This window comes from Vanessa tameamea, chromosome 12 (genome assembly GCF_037043105.1).
Source record: "Vanessa tameamea isolate UH-Manoa-2023 chromosome 12, ilVanTame1 primary haplotype, whole genome shotgun sequence".
NCBI classification, from domain to species: Eukaryota; Metazoa; Arthropoda; class Insecta; order Lepidoptera; family Nymphalidae; genus Vanessa; species Vanessa tameamea.
Window position 1 is genome coordinate 8,098,684 of NC_087320.1, and position 13,497 is coordinate 8,112,180.

The 13,497-nt window shown below is 31.9% G+C and overlaps 1 protein-coding gene across 1 annotated transcript in view; it reads left to right on the plus strand.

Moving 5' to 3' along the window:
• The window catches only part of LOC113393051 (suppressor of lurcher protein 1-like), a 308,266-nt gene that overhangs the window by 15,845 nt on the left and 278,924 nt on the right, over positions 1–13,497 (plus strand). The gene's annotated exons all lie outside the window — the stretch shown is intronic.

Below are 13,497 nucleotides of genomic sequence, written 5' to 3' on the forward strand. Positions count from 1 at the left end.
GCAACTGTTTTGTTTGTGGTGCACGAACGTTCGGGATGACAAATTAGATAATTAGTTTAAAATCACGACATTTTGTACACGCTAGCCACTTTTAGTTCTTATTACGAAACCTTAAAGGTCATTTCGGGTCGCTTAAGGCTACAATCTTGGGCCTCTAAATTCTTTTGTTGAAAGCCGTTGTTATTTGGACTATTTTGTTTTTCTTTCTTAAAATATTTCTATGTTTGTAACGAATGTTGCTTAATGGACCTCGAGTGGCTGATGACTTAATACAGATTGGTAACCCAGAAACAAGAAATTTAAAACCTATCGAAGCGGTTTTTCGTGATTGTATCTTTCGATTTTATCTTGTATAAAGGAACTAATGATGCATAAATATTCATTCCTCGTTTTTTTCCGCTATAGTAACAAACAAATCCTTATGAAATAGTTTTCCTTTGATATAATTGATTTATATTATCATTTTTAATGAGCTGATTTGAAAGCGTCTTGGTGTGATGTTAGACGTAGAAAGTCATATTGATATGCAGTATTTAATAGTTATCGATGTTTCGAATTTTTACTCGTTCTGAGTGTTGATATGGCCCAATAGATAGAGTCCTAAATAGTAGGGACTTGAATATATTTTCCTAATTGTATATTTTTAATTGCATGGATGTGAAAGAAATACCGCGAGTCATATATTTTATAAATATAATAGAAATATATATGTATATAATCTACATAACTGTTATATGAATGGACTTTGACTTATTTATGTGACTATATAATTATTTATTGGTTTTATTTAATTATTAATTCCTTTTATAAGCATTTATTTTGCTGCTCCACATCTTCCGGGCGTACCGAGACGATAATATATTTTTTTTTAGGCGCGTTTATATTGACGTCTCTTAAAAATGTGGTTCAAACTTAGTCCGGTACATATTTTTATACTATTTATTCGTACCGATGGTAGTAAATTACGCCTGAGATATCTCTATTAATAAAGGTAGAAAACACCTGCATGACAAGTATATTTAAAATATTCGAGTGAGCCGATTGCCACCTGTTACACAAGCCGTATAAAGTCGACGATTAGTCTGCTGACACTTTTAGGGAATCGATTCTCTTGATTTTTTGTGTTCATTCAATATATTATTAAACGAAATATTTTTTCAAGGGCTACTGATATAATAATGTTATATAATCATTTTAATTTTGGTTATGAAGTTTACTTTTTGAAGTAATTCTGTCTTCAGAATGAAAATGACATACGTATGTTTATTACGTAAGCAAGACTTATCAAGGGATTTTTATACATATACTATTAAAGCACGACACAATCTGCATTAATGTCAAATTTTATATGAATACCTTTTAGTCACTTACACTTATGACACTTTTAACAAACAATATAAATATTCGTATTTTATGGATATTAGGGAATAATTCTAAGTTCTTAATGTGGACTAACATTGATGTTGCAATGTGTTCTCTACTAGCCTATATTTTAAATTAACGAGATCAATAATATTCTTATGTATTTAACTCTTTTGGTTTTGAAAGTTACATTGGTTTGTAACCTTGAGAAAAAAATCTATATAGAGCTATATTTCTACAATTTACATTGAAATACACTTAAAAAAGCCTATATCACCTTAAACTGATTTAATACGAAGTATAGAATTTTCGCTCATAATACACGAGCTCCTTATATAAATGTGTAGAATTTTATGAAGCCAAGCAACATTTGATACTATTTTGTGTTATATTACAATGTAAATAATGTATTTTGTGTAACTATTCAAATTGTGTGAATATAATATTATTGACTTGTGCACGGATTAAATAGTGTAATTAGTTAATTCATTATTTTTTTTGTTTTCGTGCGCTACTTCGCCACCAATTTTGTTGGGCTGGCTTATTTCGTGGGATTAGTGCCGCTAAACAGCAATACTTAGTGGTGTCTCGGTTTAAGTGTAATTACACTAGCTAAGGCACATGACACATAACATCTTAGTTTCTAAGGTTGGCGGCACATTGGCGATATGAGGAATGATTAATATTACTTACAGTACCAATGGCTATGGACAGTAGTGACTATCTACCATTAAGTGGTCTATTTGCCAAACGTTCTGCCAACAAGGCATCAAAAAAATATGACGAAATCCTAACAATATCGAGCTATAAAAAGATTAAACATTAACAATTGCATTATCAAGATTTCTTAAACGGCTCCAATAACGTTCAATAAGCTATTTGTATCAAATATATAATCATACAGTACAGAGAAGCCATTAGACGATTTGCAATAATGTAATCGAGTCCTTATTGTCTGAGTATTAAAGTATAGAATTACATACTGGAAATACTGTGTTGTTAAGCGTACAACCTTTCAATGAAGTAGCGTAATGAAATGCAATTGCATGTGTACGCTCTCGTGACTGGAACTTTAATATCAAGTAAGACTGACGTAAGATTTAAATTATATCGTTTATCCTATAGTTATCCTACTGATCGATAATTCGACTTGTACTGTTTTGGTATTTCACGTGGGCGTATTTAATATTATAATGATATGAAATGTACGCTTTAAGTATTTGGGTGGTACGGTAAGCTTAAACGGTTGTCAGGCCTTTAGCTTTTATGGTCGAATATGATAATAATTGTAATAGATATTATTTTAATATTTAGATTGTTACCGGCTTATGGATAATGTGCAGAACTGAATTTGAAATTATATCCAGCAGTAAGATTCCTTAACATTATAAAAAATACTTTCACAACAAATAGATTTTTTTTTGTTATTTTCTCTTACGCAAATGTGTGTTCTAATTCCGTTAACTTAAGGGTCACTATTAATTGATACTGTAGCTGACAAGGAATGCGAAAACGTGATAGTTGTCGGCCTTAACATCAAGTAAGGGCAGGTGGAGTGAGGACTCACTTTTACAGTTATTTGTTTTATAAAAATAAAGAAAATTTTAATATTCCTACATGTTGAAAGATTGCATTTACAGATCAGTAAATGAAATATGTAAAAGTATGTAAATATTTTAAAGCTGGACAAAAGGTCTCCGTTCATTTTGAAAAGTTGGTTACTCTATTCTGCTAAGCTGCATAAGAAGAGCTTGAGATACATTTATATTGTATATTAAAGACATACATGATACAAAAGAAGCATACAGTTCAAGGAAATAACCGTCAGACCTATTTCGACACACGTTATGATTCAACTAATGAATCAGGATACGATTGAGAATTGAAGCTTAAAACGAGATTTGCTTCTAGAATATTCGTACACGGATTTATTCATTTTAACCACACATTAACAATTGATGATACTCTTACGAGTTTAAGTAATAAGTACACCTAATTTCTATAAATTTATTTTATTATTGCCTTAAAATTGAATAAAGGAAAATATATATAAATAATCAAGTATTAAATAATGTAATTCTTCATTTCTTATCAACTTTTGTTCCTATCAGTATAACCTTAGTTTAGAGATCTTAAATCGTATTGTCGTGATTGCTCTGTCCTTACTTCGTCACTTTACACTCAGAAAGACTTATTGACGTTTTGACAAATGAATTTATTGTCATGTATTAGCATTGAAGAGAATGTATTGAGAACATGGTTCGAATAATTAAATGTGTGAATTAAACTCAAATCAAATCTATTTTATTCAAGTAAACTTCACAATGAAGCGTTTTTGAATCGTCGATGTCGATGTCGATGTCTCAAACTGTAGGAGTGGTCGATTTTTAGTATCGTTCGCGAAGAAAACACTACAAGAACTAAATTCAAATTACGGTAGTTTTCACTAAACTTGGCCTTCAGAATATCAGCTAGTTCTATGGAGATACAAGGTGTTTAAAGTCCATAAAAATCCATGTGCTCGTTAGCGCTTATGGATTGTTATAAGCTTGTTACTATTTAAGTTATGTATAATAAAACATGATCGTAGTGTGCGTTTGTTTTCTATGTAGTTAATCAGATGATAAAAAATACGATTAGAAATCCAATCATCACAAAGCGGAGAAGAAATTTTTACATACGTACATAATGTCACATTTTTTAGGGTATAGTATAATTAATATCACATTTTATAGGGTAAGTTACGCATGGTTTACTAAATAAGTTACTGTCACATAGCTTTTAAAATTAAAAAAAATGCTAGTCGCATTTTTTAACTTAGCCCCAGTAGGGTCGTTTTTTTTTTCAAAGTAATTAATTTTACTAACCATGCTCTTTGGAGCAACATTAGACGTAAATTTTCAATTTTGTCTTGTAGGCAAAATTGAAAATTGTGGTATCTATTTCTTATCAAATAAATAATATCATAGCTTGGCAAAGTTTCCGCAGAATAAAATGTCTTATTAAATCATTGTTTATTTGCACATATAGGAAAAGGTTGATCGATCAACTAAACTTGCATTATATAGCATGTACATATTTTAAAATGTTTCTATCGTATCGTGATAGGTCTTGTGTCATCTTGATCGGCGAATGTTTCAATAATATACGTACAAATCTTTGCTACCTACGTACTAACAAGCGACAGAAACGTAAAAAAACGATGTCCTTCTTGGTGTACTGAGAGATGTTAGCTTACGAATCATTGTAACTTACCTATAGTAAACAGCATTGATATATATATATATAGCAAGCATAGTCACAAACATCTCGATAGTAATATAATGATTTAATCTCAGATGAATTAAATTGAACAAAAACCGCGATATTGACGTCTGTTATTCCATCTCTTTTCCACTTTTCAACATTCTGTCGTTATTTCTCGACTCTTACCTTCGCGGTTTCAAAGTGCATCACGTCCCTTTGATTGGTACGTCAACCTGTCTTTTCCAATCGAGGCACGATTCAACGGAATGCCAATTTAAACTCCGAAGTCGTGTATTACTTGGCCTTAGTCATCTTTCAAACGGTTCTTTGAAACCAATACTTCGCTGTTAATTTGTGAGGGAACATCTTTCAATTCAACTTTATCTAAAAACGATCTATTATTTGAAACTATAAATATATCTTAAGAAAACTGGTACGTTCCAATGTAGGATTATAACATATCTTTGGTACTATTTAGTAAAATATTTAACTGATTTCATATAACTCTAACGTCAGGCACACCATGTTACTCACATAGTTAGAAAAAACCCGGTCCGGTACATCTAATACGTAATATTTATTTAATATGTTACGACAGACATTCCTTTCATATTTGAACCTTATATGTGCGAAGAGAAATCCGTCATAGCTTGTTATAAATCCACCGAGGCAAGTTAACGTATAAGCAAATGAATATAAGAAACGTTATTTTCATTCGAATTGGGTACTTATCGATAAAAATTGTTGGGTACATTACGTGTTCGGTTTTTGTTATGTAGAATTTATTGATAACTTTGGATAAGCAGTTTGCTTTTACGTTTAAATCTCTTGCAAGCTATTTTACTCAAGTTTACATACTTACTAAATGTGTGGATTATGAATGTGTGTTTTAAATGATGATTTATCATTTTCGTAAATCGTATCCACTCTGAAATCTTTCACAGCATGTATTCGCCAAAGACATGACTACGGACAAAAGCAAATTAAAAATAAATTAAAACTGTGATCGATTGGATCGCTAATATTTAAATTCAAAGATAATTTACTACGAACAGCACCACAAAAAAGTAAATTCAAGTGATGATATGATTGTGAAGCAGATGTTTTGGTAGTCCTTTGAAACGTATTCAGGTTTTAGAGGTCACACGGCCAATCAGCTCGTGGTTGGCACGTATTCAGTGGGTGGCTCATGACATTCACATGTATTAGACATCAACGAGTATGTTTTAATGATTTTCCTTTATTAACTTATATAAAACGAAAATATTAGTATTCATATGCGGATTAAAAGTATAATTCATATTTAACGTTTGGGGGCCTATTTTGAATTTAATACATAAAATAATAGCCGTTAAATGATGATGACATTTAAGAGACAATACTATTGTAATTTATCGCTTTCATCGCTACAAGAAGTACCATCAATCTTGTATTTCTTTTGTAGCAGCTACATTTACATAAACAAACAGACGTAATAACAGTGACATTAACGCCGCAAGTAATTCTAAGTAGGAGTGAATTTTGTTGCAATTTCCTTATCCCCAACACGTAATGCGGAAATTATTTCGTGATCGACGTCCTACTATCTTTATTGTTATACAAGAATCATTATTTCTCGAAGTTTCCCAGTTATTTGCATGAGACTCGGGCTGAATGTGGTTGGGAGGTTTAACGAGAGTGTAAACAAAAAATATTACTTGATTTAGACTTGGATCGTGGCACGTGACTTTCTCAGGTTTATTTAAATTCACAATATACTTACACATAGAAAAGCAAGGCAAAAGTAAAATAAATAAATACGACAATGTTTTGAAAATCTGCATATGTAAACTAAGTCCGCTGAGAATAGTACCTACTTTTATAAAAAAATGATCTTACGCACATATATTCATTAGACGTTATTTCTTTTACCTGTTACCGAGACATTGCCATGTGTGGGATTAACAAGATATTCTAAATATTTGCAAAAAAATTCGCCAGAATGATACAAGCATGACCCCATATTACTTGACAGTCAATTAAAAAAAAACTTTGAGTATGTAAATATTTCAATGCATAGTATACATACTGAGTTAATTAATATTACAAAAAACAACGGCACAGCCTGCGAGACAAAAGTATTTGGTAAACATTTAAGGCCTGTCTGACGCCAATCATCCTTGGAAATGCTTCTCTTGCTGGTTTAATTACCGTCTTCTTGGTCGCGACGGTCACAATGCGATTTTACATTACACCTAAAAAGCCAATGATATGATTAATTTGACGTTATATTCTTAAAAAATTTCAATACTTAGACGATTACTGATAAAGGCGTATTATTATCATAATACGATTTTATCATTTTAAATATGAAAATGAGTTAATTCAAATAAAATGTAACGTTAATGTCGCTTCGGTGCATCTCAATGGAAAGTGTTATCAAAAATGAGTATCCGTTGCCGCTTCCTGTCCTCAAAAGGTCTATCTTGCGGCTTCTTTGAATGCACGCACGCACCGTGTCGTCATTCTCCCTACTCTTAGATCTTGGAGTCTCGACCAATCGTTTTTTGTTTGTAAAACGCTCTACAAAACAAACACGTATAAGGGAATTGGTCATGAATTTGCCTTTTTTATCAATCTTACTTCTCGGTATCTTAGGGAATGTAGTACCCGCTGTGCTAACATGTGTGTGGACATGAAGTGTTGCCACAGTTCCTATTTCAGTGAATACATTACTTTGGTATTTTGTTCCTCTATGCACATTCAAAGTGGGTATTAAATTTTAAATAACCACTAGCTGTCATCACCCGCCCACTAGCGAATATTATAGTCAGTATATTGATTAAATAATCATATATTTGTTCTTTTTTGACGACCTCCGTTAAGTAGCGTGTACACCAGTTTTCATGGGTACGCCACTCTGAGATCCCGGGTTCGATTCCGGCCGAGTTGATGTAGAAAAAGTTCATTAGTTTTGTATGTTGTCTTGGGTCCGGGTGTTTGGGGTACCGTCGTTACTTCTGATTTTCCATAACACAAGTGCTTTAGCTACTTACATTGGAATCAGAGTAATGTATGTGATGTTGTCCAATATTTATTTATTTCCGGACGAACTTTATCTTTGTTATCAGAATTTTGCAGTCATAGAATAGGCACTGAACCTCCGAAGACACAAATTTTCGTATTAATGGCATAAATAACTATTTTTAGTCACGAAGAAACATATCGTTATACATAAAATGTTATTTTAATTACAGCAAATTTTAGATAAATCAATTCTATTATTGTTTGAATATTTACCGATAATGGGCTATTCTTGGCGCCAAATTTATCAGATCCATTTTTAACATTGATGCCTTTTGTCTTACAATACCGCTAAGCCTTAAAGCCGAGACACGTCGATGGAGGTGTCAGAGCGAGTAATTGATGTGTCCGATAAAACAACTTAATTCCATTTGAAGCTCATTTTATTAAACCTTTTTTTTAAATTACATTACTTTTATCTTTTGGAGCAAGTTTAAGACTCAATGTCATGAAAGATTACATCTGTTAAAGTTAATAAAATAATCGAGAATTTAATACACAAAATTTATTATGATGCCTGATTGGAATATATAATTAAATTTAGTATTTTGTCCGTAGACACAATAAATTATTCCGGAAGAATTGTGTCAATCGCTGTGAGACTTTCGCTTTTGCTAACGAAGAACTAAATTAGACTATCGATTTCATTTGCATGAGTCAATTAAGAAACTATTTCCTCAAACCTACAAGAAACTATCGAACTATACAACTTAAAATATTTACGCATTAATCAAACGCATTCCAGTAGTTAGAGGTAAATTCCGAACAATAGGAAACTTACAGCTTGTAAATAATTCCGACACCTAAAATGTTAATGATTTTGCTTTTGCGAGATGCCACTCCCCTTTGAGGTATAGCCTTGTAGAATTATTCCGTTACAATTGTTTTGATCCCTATCATTATTGGAGTGAAGCTACTCGCATAGCTGCTGGCTGTGCTGTATTCTTGGTTAGAATTCAGACATAAAAAAATACGATCGTGTTATCTACGGGCGTGGGAATATTAAATTAATTTGGTTTTAAAGTTATGTATCGACTGTAACACCATTAGTTTGTATCTTCTATAGCTTAACTTTTTTTTATTCCCAGCTTAGAAGCTTCTAAAAATAGAATTTATTTATCAAGTATGAATGTCATATTGACTGTTATCTATAATTTAATCTGAATTTTATTGTGTTATATATTAAAATGTATATTGCCGTGGCTCTTTTGATGACTATCGATTTGAAATTCCCTTTATTCCCCAACGAATATATCTGCCTTTTAAACAATACTTTTTCATAAAGGGATAAAAACTAAAGCACTGAAGTGCAGCTGTCATCCGATACGCATGCGTCACTGACTCCGGATGTGGGCTGGATCTCCGTAACATTATACGACTGACTCTCCAACCGGTTATCAACTTTTTGTTCCCGATTTACCCCTGTCTCATTTGTTTGCAATATATCCATGGTCATTAGGAAATTTTTATTCGTCGGATTACAGGTTTCAGCCATCCAACTGATTCGATGGGCATTCGCTGTTTATTTTCCATTTTGTTTAGTATTATTGGAAAGATATTATCTTATTTTCATTTTTTTTCTTGTATATTCTGTAAAAGGGTAACTCCTAAAATTTAACCATAAAAAGTTACTTTATATCTGCTCTAGTTATTGTCGTTATGTATACAGAAATGGAGTATTCTTATATATCTTTAAGAGATCTTTAAACTAATTCACCATAAACGTTGCTAACTGGCCCTTTATGTTTTATTGTAAGCATGGTTCACATGTTCTACATTCTAGTTTCTCCCACGTAGTTGGTACTCCATTCCTCATTCAATCAATCTCGAGTCTACCGGAACAATTGGCTTCTTGATGCGTTTTTTATCTTGCGTTGTTTTCATCTGTGCGATCTTTAGGAATAAGTTCTATGCAAACACTGACAGAATTATTTTCTTAATTATTATTGTTCAGTGGATTATTCGTTGACATAAAAATTGGTATATCAGAATCTTGTCAAACACATTCAGGTTTTGAATTTTAACATGAATTATAAACATAGCAAAAAACGATCATGGTTAAAATTTATTATATCTACGGTAAATGTAGAGCCTAGATGGCCCAGTGGTTAGACCGCGTACATCTTAACCGATGATTGCGTGTTCGAAACCAGGCAAGCACCACTGATTTTTCATGTGCTTAATTTGTTTTTATAAATCATCTCGTGCTCGGCGGTGAAGGAAACCTGCATGTGTCTAATTTCAACGAAATTCTGTCACGTGTGAATCCACCAACCCGCATTGGAGCAGCGTGGTCCAATATGCTCCTAACCTCTAACTCTCTCTTAGAGGAGAACTCTAAGAGAGAGGCGGCCAGCAGCAGTGGGAAATTTTACAGGCTGTTACTACTATATTTTATATATATGGTAGGATGAAATGAATTAAATGTAATAACTTATTACTAAAAAGTTTTATATAAGATTCCATCTGGAGTAAACTTCGCCGTGTTTGAAACCTACGAGAAAGCACCATCTTAGGGTTAATTCAATAAAGACATTTCTACATTTCCAATTCTAACAGTACACTTATTAATGCATTTGAATAGTAGCTGCTTTGTTTAAATCTCCCACGCCGTCGTAACGGCTCGTCGAGTTAATAAGCGACTACGACGTGCGAAAATGTGTGGACGGGAAATGTTTGCACGTGAGAAAGTAAATTAACAAATTTTATTTAAATATAATATTTATTTATGTAATTTTAAGTGTTCGAATGAAAGTTTCTAAATAGTTATGTAAGATATATTTCTATGAGATTATTATTTAAAGTTGTTTTTGTAAAATAGTTATATTTAAGTGTGAAAAATTGTAAAAAAAAATCATTAATCACACAGCAAAAGCGTGAACGATTGACATTTGAAGGGATAAGCTCCCATATTTATATCTAATACAAAGATAAGATGATAACACTTCCTATTAGAAACTTGTTATTTAGATCGTATACGTATTTTATAGTTATTTAGTGTATGGCAAGTGCTTGTTGTGAAAGTTAAGATTAATGGTTAAATTAAATATTTGGCTACGCACACATACTTACATAAATTGTCAAAAAAAAAACTTTGATTGATTGTATTTCGTTCGATTTTTGAAATATTTATTTCTTCTTACATTCACTTTTCTGCAATTTATTTGCTATTTAGTCATAGTCCAAAACGTCGGTTGTCGTACCTTTTGACCTTGATGTTTTGCGGTTAATTATTTAGAATACGTCACGTAGATGATTCACATCTTCGGGTCGTGACTTTCACGCCAAAGTTCCGTTGATAGGCATTATAATCTACGCGAAGGTATGCGATTGAGACCAACATTATTTAATACAATTTAGTTATGTATTAAAATGACATGTTCTGTGTTATCTTCTACTTCCTAGTGTTATCTTGAAAATCTGTTTAATTATTACTGTAAAATATAAATTAATCATTACACTGAGTAGTTTTGATAACTCCAATAAGATGTTTGAAGAAGAAGTGGCTTACAATATTATGAATGACTGACTAACCATTGAGTGACTTTGACTGAAGCTGATGAGCTAAAAATCCTGCCGAATACGCTCTAGCTATCTGTATGCAAACGCGGAAATGTAACCGGTAATCAGCAATTACTTGGTGTTAGGGATTTTTGCAAGCCAAATACTCCACTCTTAAATAGAAAAATTTAGTATTGTTGCGATCCGGTATAAATGGTGAGTAAGTCAGTGTAACTAAAGTTACAAGGGCGCATTAGTGATGTAAGGAGTGGTTAATAATCCTGATAGCCCATAGAGGGCAGTGGTGATCACTTAACATCCGGTGGCTTCTTTGCTTGACCAGTCCGGTCAATCATAAAAATCGTATCGTTATTACTTTACGACTTGGTTGATTCAAACAATTTCTATAATATGCGGTTAATATTATGAAGAAATTTTACATGAATCAATGTGAGCCTCCATCGGTGATCTTGATTTAAAATAACGCAGTATTGCCACTTTACCCCCATTCTCTCCTCGTTTAGTACGATTGAGGTTGACGGCAATAATCAGATTTCCTTCAGGCTGCTCACTTGCTTCCGCGTTCACAGCGCCTTCGATGTATACCTATATCTATGCTAAGTAACTTTAAATAGACGTTCTTTAGCGGACACACTGGGAACAAATATTTTAATGGGGTTCACTAAGTGGTCGAAATTCTGACCATAGTAATTATTGAAAATTTAAGGAAACTATTACATGAAAAAATTACGCTCGTCTTTAGTCATCAACAAAAATAGAGTGCGTGTACTTATGTATGAGAAGTTAACTTCTTCGGCGAATTTAAAAATAGGGTTTAATAGCATACAAATAATTAATTAATAACACTAAAATAATAATTATAATCTACAATTAATAATACTATTATAATTATTATTAATATGATAAAAGTAATTTCTTCTTTTTCACAATTACTGTAACAGTCACTCAAAAATTTCAATATTAACAGTTTAAATTTGTAAATAAACATTTTAAAATGACTTCTACCTTCTTAACGCACCAAAAGAAGTATAACTTCTAAAGAGAATCGGTCGGCAGAGGAGAAAAAGACACAAAACTATTTTGTGATTGTTTTCATAGGTGTGAGATATAGATCTACATTTAAATGCCTGTTGTATATTCAATATATCTTCTTATCTCCTGTGTTGTTAAATTACATTAATTATTTTTACTTTTTAAATTTAGATACCAATGTATTGTAAATAGCATAATTTTATTTTTTGTTGCATAATGATCAATTCAATTGCTTGTTGTAAGTAACAATGCTTCTTCTGTACCAAATCAAACGTAACGAATTCAATCTTCATTAACAATGAAATATTTAATTATTGATGTCAGTGAACCGTCTCGACTTTGCACATAAAATACAATTAGCATAATACAATCAGTGCCGCACTAACCTCTAGTGAAGTCTAGTGTCTGAAACGCTGATAAATACTGAGCGCTCATTGGTTGCTATTATCTACCAATGGCCATTCGTTAATTAAGTCAAATTTGTTAATCTTTGATCAGCTTTTCAGTTTTCGCGTTGCGCATGAAGGTGCTAGTTCGAGGAAGGGATTCGCAGTTTTCTTATGCTTTCTTTCAAAAATCTGTTTATAATGCAATTAGATATTTTCTTTCAATTTTTATTGTATCGAATCATTTACTTTAATAAAATTTAATAATATTGTATATTTATTAAGCAAGTTGTTTACATTTTTACATCTACAAGTTTGTTACACATTATGAATAAATCTGTTAGTAAGTGTTTTGCAAACATTAGTCTCGAAAGCGGCAAGACCATATTTATGCTGCGACTTCTTTGAAATTATTAAAATTAATTGAATTAGTACACATAAATAAGTAAATGAAATTAAGCCCACGAAATGAACTTCACTTCTTGTAACTTTTTTACTATGAAACGGGATGATATATATATATATATATATATATATATATATATTTATTTATTTATTTATTTATTTATAAGTGCATCAAAATCAAAATATACCTTATTCAAGTGAGCTTATAACAATACTTTTGACTCGTTTTGTGACAGCATTGATTTAAATGTAAAGCTACCACAATCACTTACGATACGGACATCGCCATTTAAAATTCTTCAACGGCTTATAATTTTTATAAACATTGTTATTCATATAACGCTTTTATCATAATCTAAAATAAAATGCCGCTGTTTGTTCTTAGCACTTTATTATACACAGTGTCCAGGTCTCATACACCTTATCTAGACGTCTGCGTGAAATTTTATGGGATGTAACGGTTATGTCGAATGATTTAGCT